We start from the raw sequence: 20,292 nt of genomic DNA, 5'->3' as shown, positions 1-20,292 counted from the left end.
AATGTGTGCTAACACATGTAACTTTTCTAATACTAAAGCATTTCCTTCTTATGAACATCTGTCTCCTTAGAAAGTTATGTAGCCATTTGGGTACCTGTTTAAGAAAAATAGCATTGTAAATCAGCTGTAGATTATTTCTCCTTGTTTGTAAGCATATTTTTTCATATCCCAGTTTAACTTTATTAGTGTATTATACATAAGTAGCATGGATGTACATGATACTTTACTGGCAATTTATAGGACAGCAGCCAAACAGCTTACAACTGTGAGCCAAATTCTATTTTTAATTTCACCATTATAAATCTGGAGTAACTCCACTGACATGAGTGATAAAATAGGTCCATTGACTTCAATGGAGTTGATCTAGATTTACACAAATGTAACTGAGAGCAGAGTTTGGTCCCACCATCTCTATCAATAGGTCAGGTGTGTTGGGCCTTTGTTACTGTTGCTGACACTTCCTGGACCTCATCGAGATCTTCTAGAATGACCATTTCCCATCTGTGACTTACAAGAATTTTTTTAATTTTTAATTTTTTAAAGAATTTCCTCCATATGTCCTATTTCTCTTTCTCTATTCTTTCATCCTTCCTCTCCCCAACCCTCTTATCTATACTGTGATGAGGTGCCCACCCCACACGAGGCCTTGAGGGTTTAAAGTGGCGAGGCAGGCCAATTAACTGCTCAGACTGCACCTGAAGAAGAAGAAAAGGATCAGGCCACTAACTGAAAATAGGCTCAGCTGGGCAGGATCCAGATGGGCCTGTATAAAGCCCTGGAGCTGTAAGCGGCAAGGGGACTGCAAGGAACTAGTCTATAGTCACTCCCTGTTAGGGTGACCACATAGCAAATGTGAAAAATTGGAAGTTTTGGGGGGGGGTTACTTGCATGTATAAAACAAAGTCCCTAATGTCAGGATGTCTGGTCACGCTTCCCTCTGAGAGGAGGGAGCTTGGGCTGGCAAACCCAGAAAGAGGGGGAAGCCAGATAAGTGGGAAACAGTAGCAAGGAGTAGGACTGTACAGACCATGGCTGCTTTTATAGGGTCCCCAGGCAAGAACCCAGTGTAGAGAGCAGGCCTGGGAAATGGTGCAGGGCATTGGTGACACCAGCTGGACATCTGGTCTGGAAGGACTTTGATTTCCCCGAAAGGGGAGGACCTTAGTGACCTGGCTGGAGGGCCAAGCCACAAACAGGAAGCTGCAGCTCTGGGAGTGAGAGGGGCTGCAGGGGGAATGAGATGACTAGTAGAGACCCCGCCAAAGGAGGGCAGTGCCTGGCAAGAGCTAATCCCCAGAGCCACCAGGTGGAGGCACCACTAGTGCTGAGTGAAGCCAATAACATCTACCTTTTAAAAAAAGCCCACTTTTTAAAAATGTCAAGTAACTTTTGGGCTTGTGCCAAGTAGGGTGGTGAATGATTCATTATTACTTTGCCCCTACTAAATCAGCTTCTGCAGCACCTTTTATTTCTTATTGGTGTGTGTGAAGTCCATTCTCCTGGAAGGTGCCATTGCAAACTGAACTCCTTTGTTTACCAACAGAACTGGCATAGCATATGCAATGGCTGTTCAAGGTTCTCCCCACCAATGTCCTTTACTGTGACTTGAAAGAAGATCAGCAAGGACGAGATGTTGGTACAACCAAAACAGTAAAAATAAAAGGTAATTAACATCAAGAATTATAAATAGTTTTATATTTAAGAGACAAATTCTGTCCCTGGAGGTACATGCAGTGCTCCCGTAGACTGTAGTGGGAGGAGACTGGCAAATTCATCTGAGAGCAGATGTCTACAGAAACTTATTTTGTGACTGAAAAAAAATCTACCCTTCTGTCTGGGTGGTAAATATAATCTGTAGGTTTGCTGAAAATACTGTTTTCAAGTTCATATTGAGCATCACATTACAATTTCACAGGAAATAAGCATAGGGATTTATTTGGAAACATTTAAATATTTCTTCCATATTATAGGTTAATATGAAGAAAAATCGTATTCAACATAGCAAGGTCTGACAGCAACCATCTCACAACCTCAAAGGCAGCTGCAGGGCCACCAGTTGAAATGTCTGCGTAGGTTAACAAAGCGCCATATGCTACTCCAAAAAACATCCTCCAGAAATTAGCATCTGGGCCAGTTGTAAACGGAAGGCTTTTGAATCCTTTATTTTTATTTTACTTATATATTCTATAGAGTATCAATCTTAATCTTTGTAATGTTTCAAAAGTCTACATTACAAAATAATTTGATTCTGTCTAATTTGATTCGGTCTAACATGTCTTTAAAATAATTCTTTATTAAAGGTGAGATTGTCCTTAGCCTATGCAAAAACAAATATATATATAAAATTACAATCATATATATATATATACTATTGTAATTTTTTTTACCAAGATATTAGGAGGGAGGAAAACCATACTTGGTAGGTAGTACACTTGGGAAGAGGAGAGACAGCTTGCAAACTGGGGTATAATGTTTAATGCAGGATATTATTCTACTGAGCTTCAGCAACTTCATTGTTTTAAAATTCGTCAGCAACTGCATTGTTCTAATTCTACTATATTTTAAAGAAATTTTGAGTTTAAAAGATTTGCAAGATGCTAAAGAAAAAAATCATTTGATAGATTTGTAAACATAAAACTCTAGTTTGCCTTTGGATAATACCTGACGTATAAAAATAACCTTTCCAATTAATAACTGATAGGATCTTTAATGATGACCAGGGGCCAGGACCTCAATGTTACAACACATCTGAAACATGACACCTCCAACATAAAAGTGAATTGCAATATCATGATGGAAGACTGGTTCAGGACCAATCAGAGGTGAAAGTAAGCCAGTACTGTCTGGTACGGTGTACTGGTAAGAAAGTGGCTGCCGGTACACAGCCGACCATACCGGCAGGGCCGCTGCTGTTGGGGGGAGAGGCAAAAGGGGCAGCTGCCCCAGAGCCCAGCGATTTAAAAGGACCTGGAGCTCCTGGCAGCAGCTGGAGCCCCGGACCCTTTAAATTGCCACCGCTACCCCAGAGCCCCAGCAGGAATTTAAAGGGCCCGGAGCTCCTGGCTGCCGTTGCTGTTCTGCACCAGCAGCAGGAGTCCCAGGCCCTTTAAATTGCCACCAGAGCCCCGGGCGGGCAAGGGGAGCCTGGCCTCGGCCCAAGCCCCGCCCCTTCCGCCCGCCCAGAACGCTTCTTCCCCCCGCCCCCACCCCCGACCTTGCCCAGGACCCTGGCTGCCCTCCGTACCGGTAAGTCCCCTTTAAATCACTTTCGCCCCAGGGACCAGTTCAATAGGAAGAGTTCTTTCTCTAGACCACGTATGTATCTGAGGACAGAAACCACAGATTGTGTAGTGAAAATCTTGGACTTCTTGTAAATTCTTTAATTGTATTAAAGTTGAACTATTTTACACTACACTTAATTCCGTCTTAACTTGGATGTAGCATACTAGAATGTACCATCTTAAATTCTTACAAATACTCCAGGATCATGGTATATTACTCTTTGTTTAAAAATTTCATGTTGACTTTTAACAAGCCCATCTATTGGGTTTTGTAAACTGTTGCTTTGATTTTGTCAGGTGTGTTTAGTCTTCTTACATTTTTAATTCTTTTAAGTTAAAATTTCACAATCCACCATCTATTTAATTTCTCCTGAATTTAGTTTTGTGACAAAAAGAGCTAAATCCTGCACGCTACATGGAATTATTAGATTTTTTTTTTGTTATGTGGTATCTGAGTGCCTTTAACCATTAAAATATGGTAGACCAGCATTCTGGTGTATGAGATAAGGGGGAAAGTGCTCCAGTAGAGAGAAAATATTCTATAAGTTTTGCAAATGTCCTGTCTGGAATTTTGAGTGAATATATGATTTTTTTGCAGTGATAGGTTGAGAGATTTTTACAAAAAATTCCCCCCTAGTTTTCCTGTTTGACTAGCTTATTTTTATTTGCATGTAGAGAAAAAGAAGAGAGCAGGATTGGGGTCGTGTCTGCCTCCAGTCCCCATATAACCTCAGGCTGCCTCTGTTTGCTCCACAGGAAACTAAAATAAAAAGGGGAAATCCAGTAGCAGTAATAGTGTTGTTTTCAAGCTACTGTACTTGACAGCGTTATTTCAATTAAAATATGGCAAGTACTATACTACCTACTATAATAAATAAGGACTGAAGTGGAGTCCATTAGTCTTCTGGTGTCTCGCTAACATTTGTCAGAGTAGCAGCCGTGTTAGTCTGTATCCGCAAAAAGAAAAGGCGTACTTGTGGCACCTTAGAGACTAACCAATTTATTTGAGCATAAACTTTCGTGAGCTACAGCTCACTTCATCGGATGCATACTGTGGAAAGTGTAGAAGATCTTTTATACACACAAAGCATGAAAAAATACCTCCCCCACCCCACTCTCCTGCTGGCAATAGCTTATCTAAAGTGATCACTCTCCTTACAATGTGAATGATAATCAAGTTGGGCCATTTCCAGCCCAAATCCAGGTTGTAGTGAGTCCAGGAAGTGGATGTCTTGTGTGGACTGGTCCAGGCTGAGGTTGATGGTGGGATAGAAATTTTTGAAATCATGGTGGAATTCCTCAAGGGCTTTCTTTTCCCTGGGTCCAGATGATGAAGATGTCATCAATGTAGCGCAAGTAGAGTAGACATTTGTGTCTCTTACACTCCAGCTTTAGAGTCAAATATTTGTAATCACTTGAAAGTCATTTTGTATTTTGTAAAATATCTGAAGTACGACAACTTTTACCATTTTTTATATTTTTATTTAGGAATATAGCAAAAATGTCTCCTTATTTTGTCTCCTCATTCTAAATTCAAGTATTGGTTTCTTTAGTTACAAGGGACATAATTGGCGCTAAAGTAAACCAATGCAAGCCCCTAAAGGAAGAATAATAGAATCATATAAATTTAGGGCTGAAAGAACCTTGAGAGGACATCTAGTTTAGCCCCCTGTGCTGAGGCAGGACCAGGTCTATCTAGACCAGTGGTTCTCAACCTGTGGCCCAATCAGCTCACAGCTGGAGACCATGTGACATCCTCAGAGCTATACAGGTAGTATACATCAATCCACTATGTGGATGCAGCCCACATAACACAGAGCTGCATATGTGGCCCACAATGGTAAATAGGTTGAGAACCATTGATCTAGACTGTCTCTGACAGATGTTTGTCTAATCTGTTCTTAAAAACCTCCAGTGATGGGGCTTCCACAACTCCTTAGTACCTAATCCAGAATTAAACTATAAAGTTTTCCGTAATATTTAACCTAAATCACCCTTGCTGCAAACTAAACCCCTTTACTTCTTGTCCTATTTTCAGTGGACATAGTGAACAATTGATCACCATCCTCTGTATAGGAGCCCTTTGTGATGGGTTCCCCCGCACCCCGGGTGCCACCTGGAACTGGGGTACCACTGAGCCCTCTGACCCACCAGCCTGGGCTTCCTTTCACACTGTGCTGCTCTGACAAGCTGCAAAGCCCTCCAAGCTTGCACTTTCACACAGGTAGAGACATTCACACAGGTAGAGACACATCCAGCTGCAGTTACATTCAGGCTCTCTAACCACCCATGCACACTTGTAACAACCCAGCTGAGATTTTTCCCAGGCACTATAGTCAAACGCACACTGGTTTGGATTAAAGCATAAAATAAGTTTATTAACTACAAAAAGATAGATTTTAAGTGATAGCAAACAGATCAAAGCAGATTACCTAGTAAATAAACAAAAACACAAACTGAGCTTAACGTACTAGATAGGTAGGATATGAATTGGCAAATTCTCACCCCGAGTGATAAACAGGCTGGCAGATTCTTAAGGCACAAGCTGCCTTGGCTTTGCAGCTTGGGTTTCCCAGTTTTACATACATAGCCTTTCGCCTGGGACCATCACTTTCCCCAGTTCAGTCTTTGTTCCTCAGGTGTTTCCAGGTGTGTTGTAGGGAGAGTGAGATACCATCGTGATGTCATTTCCCCCTTTTATATCTTCTTCCCACTTGTTGGAAAGCTCTTTTGCTGTGACCTGGGTCAAACAGTTCCCATTGTGTAGTGCTATCTCCTGAGAGGTTTCTGTTGTACACAGTTCCTGGGGTAATCCTTGTGCTTGTGTGCATTTCCTCCATTAGTCATTAACCTTGTTTGGCCTTTTTACTGTTATACCTGAAAGGCTGCTTGTGCGTGTTTTCAACCTCACAAAATGTTTCAGTAACACATCATAGCCAAACTTTGTAACTTTTACATACGACAATAGCACATACAATCCAATGAGATATTAGTGTCTAGCAGATCAAGACTTTAGAATGAAACCTCACAAGGCACATTTTGTACAAAACATATCCTAATTACATGACAGTGGTGAATAAAGGGGTGCCAGGATGTCACACCCTAACCTATTTGAAGAGTGACTGTTATCAGGTCCCCACCTCCATCTTCTTTTCTCAAGACTAAATATGCCCAATTTTTTAACCTCATAGGTCAAGTTTTCTAAATCTTTTATCACTTTTTTTGCTTTCCTCAGGATTCACATGGGGAAATAGTTTTACTTTGTATAATGACCCATCCACTCCCAATCTTTATTCAAGCCTAAGTTAATTATATCCAGTTTGCAAATTAATTCCAATTCAGCAGTCTCTCGTTGGAGTCTGTTTTTGAAGTTTTTTTGTTGAAGAATTGCCACTTTTAGGTCTGTAATCGAGTGACCAAAGAGATTGAAGTGTTCTCCGGCTGGTTTTTGAATGTTATAATTCTTGACGTCTGATTTGTGTCCATTTATTCTTTTACGTAGAGACTGTCCAGTTTGGCCAATGTACATGGCAGAGGGGCATTGCTGGCACATGATGGCATATATCACATTGGTAGATGTGCAGGTGAACGAGCCTCTGACATTGTAGCTGATGTGATTAGGCCCTATGATGGTGTTCCCTGAATAGATATGTGGACACAGTTGGCAACAGGCTTTGTTGCAAGGACAGGTTCCCGGGTTAGAAGTTTTGTTGTGTGGTGTGTGGTTGCTGGTGAGTATTTGCTTCAGGTTGGGGAGCTGTCTGTAAGCAAGGACTGGCCTGTCTCCCAAGATCTGTGAGTGTGATGGATCCCGGATTCAGTACTTTACTGAATAGAGGCCTAAGATTTTGTAGTCTCCTAAGTTGTCTATTGCACAACTTTATGATTCGTTATAACAATTAAAAAAAAATCACTGTTGGCAAAAAGAAAAAATCCCAGGAAAACAAGTGAGGAGAAGAAAATCTGAGATATGTTTGCATTTGTTGAGAGACTCATTTAGATCTCATTAGTGACCTACAAATTCAAGCATTCACAATGTGGTGTGATTACTATTAATAACAATATTACAATAGTAGCCAGAGGCTTCAATCAAGACTGGACCATTATTATGCTGGTTACTATACAAAACTCTAGGGCTGTCAATTAATCTCAGTTAATGCCTGCAATTAATACAAAACAAATTAACTAGATTTAAAAAGCCGCGATTAATTGCAGTTTTAATTGCTCTGTTAAACAATAATAGAATGCCAACTTGAATTTATTATATATATTTTTGGATGTTTTCTACATTTTCAAATATATTGATTTCAATTACAACACAGTATACAAAGTGTACAGTGCTCACTTTATTTTTGATTACAAACATTTGCACAGTAAAAAAGAAACAAAAAAAATAGCATTTTTCAATTCACCTCATACAAGTCCACTATGTCCTATTTCTTGTTCAGCCAATTGCTAAGAAAAAGAAGTTTGTTTACATTTACGGGAGGTAATACTGCCCACTTCTTATTTATAATGTCATCTGAAAGTGAGAACAGGTGTTCGCATGGCACTGTTGTAGCCAGTGTTGCAAGGTATTTACGTGCCAGTTATGTTAAAAAAAAATTCTACATTTGTAAGTTTCCCTTGCATGATAAAGAGATTGTACTACAGTACAGGCTATCGTCCTGTCATGAACACATGTTGTGTCTTGTTTTTTTCTCTTAATCAAAGTGACCTGCCTGCAATACATACAAATGCCAATTTTCTAATTGTTAAAATTGAAACATTTTAAAACTTTCCCATTATTGTATCTTTTACCTATGGTATGTTGGATCAGCAAAAACAGACATTTGTATCTAATATATATCTAGGGCACATATTCTGTATTTAGGCTTGATTCTACACAGCATCCACATATAGTTTACAATAATACATGGCCGTATGTGGTGTTTCATCTGAAGATTGCAAAGCACTTTAAAAACATTAACTCAGCTTTACAGCACCTCTGGGAGATAAGAAATTATACCGACTTGCAGGTGACTGACGTAATATATAAAGAAGTGAAGCGTTTTGCTTGAGGTCACACAGTGAGTCAGTATTAGAACCAGGAACAGAACTGCTCCTTCCTATATTGCCACATGAGGTAAATTTTGACAGCAGCCAGCTGTCCAGCTGCAGCTGTGTTCTAGAAACATTGATCTTATGCTTGTTAATGCAAGTGAACTTCTCTAGATGTCACATACAACCAAACCATTTCTCAGTTAAGAGAAATGGACTCTATAATGTTAGGCTGTCACAACTGTAATGCAGGCAGTAATTACTAAGCAACAAAGTGGTGATGCTCTTCTTGGATCCTTGGTAGACACTCCCAGTAAAGCTTTGGTCACATACAGAGTTATTTGCCAATGCCTTATCTTAGTGCAGTGCATGTAGCTGCAGGTCCCAGGAGACTTCTTTTGGGGGCATTCCCCACACCCATGCTTTATTTTGATTACATTGTGAGTGCCTATCTGGCTTTGGTATTCTAGATACTTCGTAATAACACAAACACAGCTTAAAGCTCAATTCTAACAAGGAAAAAGAGGAAAAAATAGGCTTAACATTTAAAATAAAATTGCTGTGCCCTACTGAAGGCTACATGAAAACTATTTTGCATGCTAATTAAAAGGGAAGAATTCAATGGCCTTTCCAAAAAGAAGGCCCAAGCTACACAGACAAAAATATGAACCAGCACAATAAGAATAGTGTTGAAAGTGTAAGAAGCTCAGTGAGGTATCTGAGACATTTCTAATGCATCCATCACTGTGGTAGCTAGATGCCGATGACATCCAATATGTTAAGAACTTTACATATCTTAAAACCAAAATCTTACTCAGTTTCTGCCCCAGACATGTAGCGACTTTATTACCTACCAGTCTGGTGACATTTTAAAACCTACTATCCTTGCAGCTGACACCTGATCTTATAGTTTGATCTTAAGATACCTTAAGTTTCTTGCCTCTTTTCCCAGAGGAGGTCAAATGGTTCTACCTACCCAGCAGAGACTCTTCAATATTAAAAGGACACTCTTGGGTTAAAAGTAATCTAGTGTTTACATTTCCTTCCCTCTGTAATTAGTTACACCTTAGTTTATGAAAACTGGAAATTAAAAAAGAAATCTAATTAACTTATGCTGTTTAAGCTCTTTATTTTTTGCATTTCATTCGTCTTGGAAATTTAAAAAGACGAGTCTGTCTCATTCTTGTTTACACTAAGTTGCCCTTATTGGTTCTGCCCTCCTAGCTGGAGTGTTTGGGTTGCAAAAACTGCAAAGAGATATTTAAATAGTAACTAAATCTGTAATCCTGCAACTGCCTTAGCATGGGTGGGCCCCCTGTTTCCCACTGGAGCCCAATTGATTTTCTAGATATTTATTTAGGATTTCAAGGATATCTGCATATCTTGTATGGTTCCTATGTATATGCTGGAATGTGTGTGGGTTCCTCTGACAATGCTGGCATGCACTTGAGATTGCACGACATTTCTCTGCACATAGGCAAGTTCTCAACTATAGAAGCTTTTAAAAAATATATCTCTGCTATTTTATTATTTCAGTCACTATGTAAAAGGAAGCAAAGCACATGAGTATCTCACCAGGTTTTTGGCTTTACTGTGCTATAATAGAAACATGGTAACTACCACAGCTAAGATTTAGTGGGGGTGGTCAGTTCCCTGCTCTTTCTATTTAACAGAAGCTCTGTTTGCTGCAATTAAGTGTCCCTATTGGTCCAGTATGACAGTTTCACTTCTCCTGTTAAGCATAGTTGTATTTCTGGAGCAATTCTATACCATTTTTTAAGTTTTCCTATCTGAGAGAATGTTACCTTTCTTCTGCTTCATCTAGTTTTACATTTAAATTGGGCTCTGTATGGCATCATTGTTAATTTTTCTCTGGGTCAGAAAGTTAGACATGTGACTGGAATCTTTATTAGAGGTGGAGTGTTTAGCCCAACAGATGTTAAAGTTGTCTACCTTCTCCTTGAGTTCCCTTTTTAAGAACTGCTTCTACCATGACAGACAAAAAATGAATCAATAATTACATCTATATGTTCCATTGAAAATCTAGTGTGTATTACATTTTAAAAGTACTTTAAAAGTCAGTTGTTAAGGAAGCAAACTTCAGCATTCAAAGATTAGAAAATGCCAAAATTAAGGGTTCCTTGAACTAGATTTTTGAAGTTTTTCACTTTAAATCTAAGGTGTTAGGAGTTTTGTTTAAAACACAGGCCTTCCACAGTAAAATGCATGGAAGGGGACTGAGAGTGCAAACAGCACCATAAGAATCCCCTCAGATTCCTCCTCCCATTATCCCTTCAGAGGGTGAGGTGGTTCTTCAGCCCCTGGAAAAGGCTGCAGGACACAGACCCTAAACCTGGTGGATCTATGAGGAACAAGAGCCATCTGCACAGTGGCCTTGTACCTCTACACTGGTGCTCTGGCCCCTACGAGATCCACAGCTCCCACGGAGTAGGGATCCATTGAAATCACATTACTAAGGACTCCTCCTGCCATGGCTGTCTGTCAGCCTGACAGTGATCCTGAGCAAGATAACAGAGCAGCTGATATGGGACTTGATTAACTATATTACCCTCCTCTAATTCTTTATTAATGCCAATCAACGTGGGTTTATGGAAAATAGATTCTGTCAAACTAACTTGATATCTTTTTTTTTAATGAGATTACAAGTTTGGTTGATACAGGCAATAGTGTAGATGTAATGTACTTCAGTAAGGGGTTTCACTTGGTACCACACAACATTTTAATTAAAAAAAACTAGAATGATGTAAAATTAACATGACACACATTACATGCATTAAAAACTGACAAACTGATAGGTCTCAAATTATAAATGGGAAATTGTGATCAAATGGCTGTGTTTCCAGTCCCACAGGGATGGGTTCTTGGCCCTATGCTATTTAACATTTTTATCAGAGAGCTGGAAGAAAATACAAAATCATCACTGATAAAGTTTGCAGATGACACAAATTGCGGGAATGATAAATAATGAAGAGGACAGGTCATTGATTCGGAACAATCTGGATTGTTTGGTAAACTGGATGCAAGCAAACAATATATTTTTAGGTTTCAGAGTAACAGCCGTGTTAGTCTGTATTCACAAAAAGAAAAGGAGTACTAGTGGCACCTTAGAGACTAACCAATTTATTTGAGCATAAGCTTTCGTGGGCTACAGCTCACTTCATCGGATGCATCTGATGAAGTGAGCTGTAGCTCACGAAAGCTTATGCTCAAATAAATTGGTTAGTCTCTAAGGTGCCACTAGTATTCCTTTTCTTTTTAATGTATTCTTAATACAGCTAAATGTAAATATGTCCATCTAGGAACAAAATAATGTAGGCCATACTTATGCAATGGGGTACTCTATCCTGGGAAGCATAGACTCTGAAAAAGATTTCAGCGTGGTGGTGGTGGATATGAACATGAACTCCCAATGTGACACTGTGGCCAAAAGACCTAATGTGATCCTAGGATGCATAAACAGGGGAATCTTGGGTAGGAGTAGAGAGATTTTTACCTCTGTGTTTGGCACTGGTGTGTCTGCTGCTGGAAAGCTGTATCTAGTTCTGGTGCCCATAATTCAAGAAGAATGTTGGTAAATTGGAGAGGGTTCAGAGAAGAACCACGAGACTGATTAAACGATTAGAAAACATCCTTTATAGTGATAGATTCAAAGAGCTCACTGTTTAGCTTAACTAAGAAAAGGTTAAGGGGTGACTTGATTACAGTCAATAAATATTTTATGAGCTCTTCAATCTAGCAGTGAAAGGTACAATATGATCCAGGGGTAGGAAGTTGAAGCTAGGCAAATCGGACTAGAAATAAGGTGGGATAGTGGGAGTAATTAGCCATTGGAACAATTTACCCAGGGTCATGGTGGACTCTTCATCGCTGACAAATTTTTAATCAAGATTGAATGTTTTTCTATAAGATCGGCTGTAGGAATTATTTTGGGGAAGTTCTATGGCCTGTGTTACACAGGAGGTCAGAGTAGATAATTACAATAGTCCCTTCTGGACTTGGAAGCTATGAATCTATGACCTGTAGGGTGGGGTGGGTGGGACTGGGAGGGAGAGGGAGGATTGGAGGCTCAACTGAAAAGATACTACCATCCCAGCTGGAGTTAGTTACCTTGTTCAGAGATTCCTCTTGGGCTGCACAGGGTGATGTGTGGCCCTGCCCATTCCTCCACTGCTGGCCTACTCAGCCTCCACAACCTCACCGCATTCAGATCTCTGAACTTCTAGAGAGACCACTGCAACATCCAGTGGTTGAAGGGAAGGTGCCACGGAGGCAACTGAGCCCCTTTTACCTTCAGGAGAGAAGAGGTCCATGCATGGAGGGGATCCTCCATGCATGGATCTAGGTGGCATGATAGGCCATGGTTTTGACGATACCACAGACCAAATTAAGTTGAAAGTAAGTGATTTGTCACATTACTTTAGAAACATGAAATATGTCTGACTGTAACATGGTTCAAACAACTACATTAATAAATCTGCACACTCACCTCAAAGATTTATTTGCTTTTAGTTTGGACAATGTTGTATGTTGTGAGGGTATCTGAAAATGTTAGCAGCAGCTGAAGTTTAGATTGCCCATAATAAACACATGTAAATCCCTCTAACACTGAGGGGAGTTATACATATGTATCAAGGGAAGAAGAAACCATTTGTGCTTAAGTGCTTGTAACTAATTAAAAATTCAGGAGAATATACAACATAGGTATTATATTGTGGGTTAATGCCCCTGAATAAAAAAATGCTGGATGAGATGAACTCCATGTACAAAAACTAGGACAAATTCTGGTTCCCTGTGTGAAAGGCTGGGGAGAAAGTGCTCCTGCCCTTTGCAGGTCATCACCAGAATCCTGGTCTCTTCAGGTCTGTATACACTGCAATAAAACCCCACAGCACCAAGTCTCAGAGCCTGGTCAGACTTGAGCAGACTTGAGCTCACAGGGCACGGGGCCATGAAACTGCAGTTAAGATGCTTAGACTGGATCCCAGGCTCTGAGACCCACCCTTCTCACAGGGTCTGAAAGCTTGGGCTCCAGCTCAAGCCTGAACAGGGTGATGTATGGCCCTGCAATTTTATAGCCCAAGCCCTGTGAGCCTGAGTCTGCTGACCTAGTCTCTGAGACTTCGTGCTGTGGGGTTTTATTGAATGTAAGCTTTGCCACAGGTCTTTTATTGCAGACCCCAAGAGTATGTCCACACTACACACTAATCCTGGATGTGTGGGATGTGGGTTTGTAGACTTGATGTTTTCCAAGCCCATGCTTGAGCATCCATACTTCATGGTAAATTTGGATTTACAATTGCCGGATCTGGTTCTCAGAGCCATGTTAATGCATCCATTCTGCACTCTGCAGACCTTCTGACTTGGGTTTATAGCTTGACCTGCATCCACACTGCACAATGACAGAGCTTGGACCCCAGTCACAGCGGTACTCTGACTCTGACACATGCCCTGCAGGGTCGTAGGACCTGGTCCCGAGTGTTTGCTGACCCAAGTCAGACTGATCTGTGTGTGGATGGAGGAAAGGCTTGGGTTCAAACCTGAGTCAGAGCTCAGGCTTAGTGTGCAGTATAGACATACCCAACCACGTGTCTGGGTGAGGTGGACACAATGCCAGAATCTTGCTATCTCAACTACTAGCTAGAAAACTGAGGCGGGCATTGAGGAAGACAAAAGTGCAAGCAGTGCCACGTAAAACCAGGTGTAGGAGCCTCTCCTAAGCATTCATCCTCCAGTACCATCGACCAACATTTTGCCTGCCTCAGCACTCTGCAGAAATGCTGTCAGTCGCCGTCTTCCACAGCACGCAGCAGCCTATCAAACCCATGACAGGGCCCTCAGTTTTAAGACAGATCATTCTCCTGAAGAATTAGACACTTTTCTCTGGGGGATGATATTTAGGGATCTTGTTAGAAGTACAACAGGACTTCTATTCAGCAACTGATTGCAAAGAGAAACTTGAATGGAGCAATTATTGTTATGAATGGTAGTGAAAAGGGATCAATCCCTTCTTGATATTCCGCTCCATTATATGAGAACAAGGGAATATGAGATTAAATCAATGGCAGTTTCATAGAAATAGTCTGTCTGCCTGTTGCATTCACTGCTTTGGGAGATCACTCAGATACTATAGCTGTATTATTCTTTATGCAGGTTTGAATAATTTTTTGTGGCCAATAATGGTTGAAGTTATGTATGTTAAAAGTAAGGGTAATTAAATCTCATACCTCTAGGCCCTAATCTGATTGCCATAGGGATCAGGGAGATATTCCCTGAATCTGACAGGATTCCACAATAGCTGAGAGCTAACTTTTTTGCGTGGCCACTGATTTTAGGTACCCAAGGTGCCTTAAGTTGGGCATCCAGGACACTTTTGAAAATTTGGCCTTAGTGCTTTGTGTATATGATGGGGAGGGGATTCATCTTCCTCTGAAGCATAAGGTACCAGCCACGGTCAGATGTAGAATACCAGGCTCAATGGCTCTGATTTGTAAAACTAAAACCTATATCTCCATCTTCCCCGGCTTAGAAAGTTATGTTTTATCCCATTGAGCTATTTTGTAGGTATAGTTAGAGGATGTTGTCAAGGTCCCTTCCCCACTCTGAATTCTAGGGTATGGATGTGGGGACCTGCATGAAAAACCCCCTAAGCTTATTTTTACCAGCTTAGGTTAAAACTTCCCCAAGGTACAAACTATTTTACCTTTTGTCCCTGGACCTTATTGCTGCTACCACCAAGTGTCTAACAAATATAACAGAGAAAGAGCCCACTTGGAAACATCTTTCCCCCCAAAATCCCCCCAAGCCCTACATCCCCTTTCCTGGGGAAGTCTTGATAAAAATCCTTACCAATTTGCATAGGTGAACACAGACCCAAACCCTTGGATCTTAAGAACAATGAAAAAGCAATCGGGTTCTTAAAAGAAGAATTTTAATTAAAGAAAAAGTAAAAGAATCACCTCTGTAAAATCAGGATGGTAAATACCTTACAGGGTAATCAGATTCAAAACATAGAGAATCCCTCTAGGCAAAACCTTAAGTTACAAAAAGACACAAAACCAGCAATATGCATTCCATCCAGCACAACTTATTTTATCAGCCGTTTAAACAAAACAGAATCTAACGTGTATCTAACTAGATTGCTTATTAACTCTTTACAGGAGTTCTGACCTGCATTCCTGCTCTGGTCCTGGCAAAAGCAACACAGACAGAGAGAACCCTTTGTTCTCCCCCCTCCAGCTTTGAAAGTATCTTGTCTCCTCATTGGTCATTTTGGTCAGGTGCCAGCGAGGTTGTCTTAGCTTCTTAACCCTTTACAGGTGAAAGGGTTTTTCCTCTGGCCAGGAGGGATTTAAAGGTGTTTACCCTTCCGTTTATATTTATGACAGATGTCAGTCGAATCTTCCTATAATTATATGTTCCCAACAATTAACACAGATAAACTGATAGAGATGAGTTCCCATGCTTCATGGGCAGATGCCCCACTGACTCTTTTAGCACAGAATGTTAGGTTACTCTCATTTACTTTCTCTCCACTGATATTTTAGAGAAGGCCTTGTAATGTATAAAGCTATCATGTGCTTGTTCTACTCTATGTGATGTACCGCTGTTTTTAATTTCACATCCATTTTCAAAGAGGAAGTGGAGACTATACAAGATACAAGAGCAACCATAAAATTAATAGCTGGTCACTATTACGTATATTGGAGTAGGGTTTTGAATTTATGCCAAGAATCTCCTGTCATACGAACTGCCACCCGCAAATGTTATAGTAAAAGGGAACAAAATGTGTGCATGGCTTAAAGTGCTATTAAAAGGAATACAACTACTTGTTTTACTATTGTAATGATGAATTAATTTCAGCAGGACTTTGAAGGTGAGTAAAGCCTTAGTTCTCTTAGAAGACAAAATAAACAGTACGACTTTATTCAGATTTTGTCCCTTTATATTTTAAGGAATTTTGTAAAATTCAACCGTGTGGTATTTATAACTAACAAGGACACAAAGGTCAGGGTCATATCTACCTCTTGGCTTCAAGAGATCAGTAGTAAAAAGTTCAAGTAGTTTCATTGACTAAATGTTAGGATGAACCCAAGGTAGCAACAGTATGTTAAAAGGTTTATACAAAATAGTACTTGTTTACTCGTCAGTATGTAGTGTGACAAAGTTCTTGCTCTACCTTGGTGGTCTTGCGCTTATTGGCGGATTTGCTCGCCTTGGAGCTTCACGGCAGCCCTCAGCTTGGCCGTTTTTCTGAATTCACAGTCCAGGTCGACTCCTCCTGTGTCTGACCAGGAATTGGGGAGGATTTGGGGGGAACCTGGGCCCGCCCTCTACTATGGCCCAGGCCCAGGGCCCTGTGGAATGCAGCTGTCTAGAGTGCCTCCTGGAACAGCTGTGCGACAGCTACAACTCCCTGGGCTACTTCCCCATGGCCTCCTCCCAACACCTGCTTTATCCTCACCATAAGAGCTTCCTCCTGGTGTCTTATAATGCTTGTACACCTCAGTCCTCCAACAGTCCACGTTCTCACTCTCAGCTCCTAGCGCCTCTTGCTCCCAGCTCCTCAAACGCACACCACAAACTGAAGTGAGCTCCTTTTTAAACCCAGGTGCCCTGATTAGCCAGCCTTAATTGATTCTAGCAGCTTCTTGATTGTCTGCAGGTGTTCTAATCAGCCTGTCTTAATTGTCTCCCTAAGGTTCCTGATTGTTCTGGAACCTTCTTTGCTCCCTTACCCAGGGAAAAGGGACCTCCTTAGCCTGGGGCTAAGCTGTCTGCTTTCTATTCCTCTCCTATAGCCCCCTGGCCTGGGATTTTCTTACTTTTTGACCCTGCTTCAGCTCCCTGCCCAACCAGGCCAGATGCTTTTTCTTCGTTTTTTTTTTTTTTTTGCAGTTTTTCTGCTGCCGTTCGAGTGCTGGTCGGCTGCTAGCTAGCTGCCAGCCCCCCCACGCCTGCCCTCGGACGCTGCTACTGCTCCAGCTGAAACCCCCGGGGGGGGGGGACTGCCGACCCACTCCCAGGAGGAGGGGAGTGGAAGCCCCCAGACCCAGCCGTTTGCTGTTCGTTTGTGGACCCGTAATTAACCGACAGGTTATTTTTTTCTTCTTATCTGCTTGGCATTTTTTGGAATGCTCCACAAAGCCCGGGAGAGAAGACAGCCAACAGAGGAATCACCCAGGGAAGCTACAAATCATCGTGGAGGGGGCCATAAGACTGAGTAACTTTTGAACTCTACTCTCGTGTGGGGGGAGTTTGACTGTGTCTTAACTGTGTTTGTAGGGGCAGAGGGGGTGTGGCACGGAGCTGCCCCCCGATCCATCGGTCCCCCCCCCAACACTATGACAACCGTCATGGCCCCCCCGCCGTCCGTCCCTGCTGGCAACTTGCCATCTGCCTCTGGATTCAGCTGTTTGCTCTGATTCCACCGTCCTGACTGGAAACGACAGCCGACCAAACGAGACTCTTTGGACAAACGCGCATGGGTCTACGTTCCCCCCCGCCCCCCGGACTGTCCACCCCACAGTTTGCCCCTACTACCTGACCCCAACTCCTGTTTCCCCCCCCCCCGCCTGCAGCCCAACAGGGAGAAGTGGTTAATCTACTTCCCCCTCCCCCCTCCTCCTTCTGGTGTCTCCCCGTCTCTCCCTGCTCACGATGGCGGGGAATGAAAGGGGTGAGGCCCCTCTAACAACCTCAACTGCCCCTTCCCCACCTACCCCCCTGCCCAACCCCCAAACCTCCCCCCCACCACTGCTGCCAAAACACCTGCCACTGCCCCTGCTGGGGCATCGGCAGCTGGAGGCACCAGGGCGACTACTGCCACTGCTGCACCCACCGCCCCCCCAGATTCTAGGAGAGCCCCCCTCGGTTAGCCGGAAAGGCGAGGGTGTGAAGAAGGGAAAGGGCCCCGCTACAACCACCAGGTCCTTCATGGTAGGGGCTGCCCCCACCGCTGTGGCCTCGTCATCGACCATGGCGTCCCTCCCTGCTATTCCCTCCACCAGCTCTGCGAGCGTCCCTCCCCCGGCCCCCAGGGTGTATGCCCGGGCGGTGGCAGCCCCCCCCCCCGCCTGCCTCCTCGTCATCTCGACCACCCACCGCCTCCGCTACCATCAATAGCGGCCAGGGCCCCTTTCCCACCATGACCAGGAAGCATGGTGTCCGTTGCCTCCTGGTGCCCGCCTCGCCCCACGTGGAGACATACGTGCAGGAGTTGGCGAGGGTGGTAGGACCCACGGTTATTGTGGCGGCCTCCAAAATGTACGGGAAGGTCGTCTTTTTCTTAGCATTGGAGGCTGCCGCCCAGGAGGTGGTGGAGAAGGGCCTGGCGGTGGGGGGGGGGTGTTCGTCCCCCTGTAGCCGCTAGGGGACCTGGGCATCCGCCTAGTCCTGACCTCCATCCCTCCTTTTCTACCCAATGCCGCCCTGTTACCCACTCTCTTCACCCTGGGGAAACCCGTCTCTGTCATCAGCCCTCTCCCATTGGGCTGCAAGGACTCCACCCTCCGTCATGTCCTCTCATTCCGCCGGCAAGTGCAGCTTCTACCACCGTCGGCGGCGCGTGACGGAGAGGCGCTCGAGGGGTCCTTCCAAGTCCCCTACGAGGGAGCCCGCTATCGGGTCTACTACTCCACGGGAGAGGCCCGGTGCTACTTCTGCCGATCAACGGAGCATGTCCGAAGAGACTGCCCCTTGGCCCGGCGGGGAGGGGCACCCGAGACCCCCAAGACCCAGCAGGACATCGGCTCCATCGTTGCCGACACCCCTGGCCGCCCGGCACCTGAAATCACCTCTCCTCCTGCTCGAGCCACCGCTGCTCCTGCCCGGGCTGAAGAGACACCTCTCCTACAACGCCCAGACGAGCGAGGGAGCCCCGCCCTTGCTGTTAACAATCCGGCAGAGCCTATGGAGGAGGGTGCAGCAAAGATATTACCGGGCATAGGAGAGGCCCGCCCCAAGGAGAACCCCCCCATGCTGCCTCACCGTTCCCCGCCCCCCCGAGCCCCTAAATTATCGCCTCTGCCCCCCGACACAACCCCTGCTAACCAGCCCCCAGACTGCTATGGATGCTGGACCCTCGTCCAGGGGAAGCGAGGCAAGCGGAAGGCTCGAGCTCTGCTGCACCCATCCGATGCGGAGGCTCCCCGGAAGACCAGGAAGGGAGGCACTGACACTGAGCCTTCTGCCATGCCCACGAGTGAGATCCATCCGCTGGTGTCGGGGGGTGGGGGGGAAGACAAAATAGCACTGGAAGGTAGGATCTCCCCTCCACGGGAGACCCTCCCCTCCGAGACCCCTCAGGAAGCCCCTTCTGCCCGAATATTACCCGAACCCCCTGTGAACCCCGAAGTGCCCGTCGAAGCGGGCACCAGCGGGGAGACCCCCGGGGTGGCAGAAGATGACCTCTCCTCTCCTCCATGTATGAGGAGATCGAGGCCCTAGGTTTGACCCCGGTCACCCAGGGAGAGGATGACCTACTGCCGGCTGGCCTCGATCTGGGCAACCTCACCTCAGTCCCCCTTTCCCCATGCTTGCTCCCCCTAACCGCCTTCCCGGGTGGGCACCCTACAGAAGGTGGTCCACCACCTGATGCCGTGGTTGCCAAATCCACCTCAGAGCCTGCTCCTAGCATCACTGGGAGCCCCCTTCCCCGCCTCGAATCTGCTCGGGAGGTGCCACCTCTCAGCTGCTTGCCTCCCGAAGCCCAGAGCCTCGCTTCTGTCCCTGCCCCCACCTCTGTCCCTGCCCAATCCACCTCCTCCTGCAATGCTATTGCCGCCCCTGGGGTTATTTATTTTCCGTTTTTTGCAGATTCCCCCCAAGGAGCAGCCTTTGCATTTTCCTGCCGCGAACCATTAGGAGCTGCAATTTTCCCTCCGCCATCCCCTTCTACCCCAAGGCTTGAGACGGACCTAATAACTTTAGCCTGTCAGACGCCCCGTCGGTG

General features: G+C 44.1%; 1 protein-coding gene across 2 annotated transcripts in view; it reads left to right on the top strand.

Annotated features, from left to right (window-relative positions):
- The first annotated feature begins 3,198 nt into the window (after window positions 1-3,198).
- Window positions 3,199-20,292, top strand: part of DENND3 (DENN domain containing 3) — a 218,223-nt gene continuing 201,129 nt past the window's right edge. Inside the window, exon 1 of one of the 2 annotated variants that reach the window (XM_084619966.1) lies at window positions 3,199-3,246. The gene's annotated coding sequence lies outside the window, so the exon portion shown is untranslated. The remainder of the gene's footprint in view (window positions 3,247-20,292) is intronic. The other variant, XM_084619967.1, reaches the window with a different exon arrangement.

This window comes from Lepidochelys olivacea (assembly GCF_965140295.1).
Source record: "Lepidochelys olivacea isolate rLepOli2 genome assembly, chromosome: 2".
NCBI lineage: Eukaryota > Metazoa > Chordata > Testudines > Cheloniidae > Lepidochelys > Lepidochelys olivacea.
Note: the sequence above shows the minus strand (reverse complement) of the source record. Positions and strands in the feature narration are given on the sequence as shown.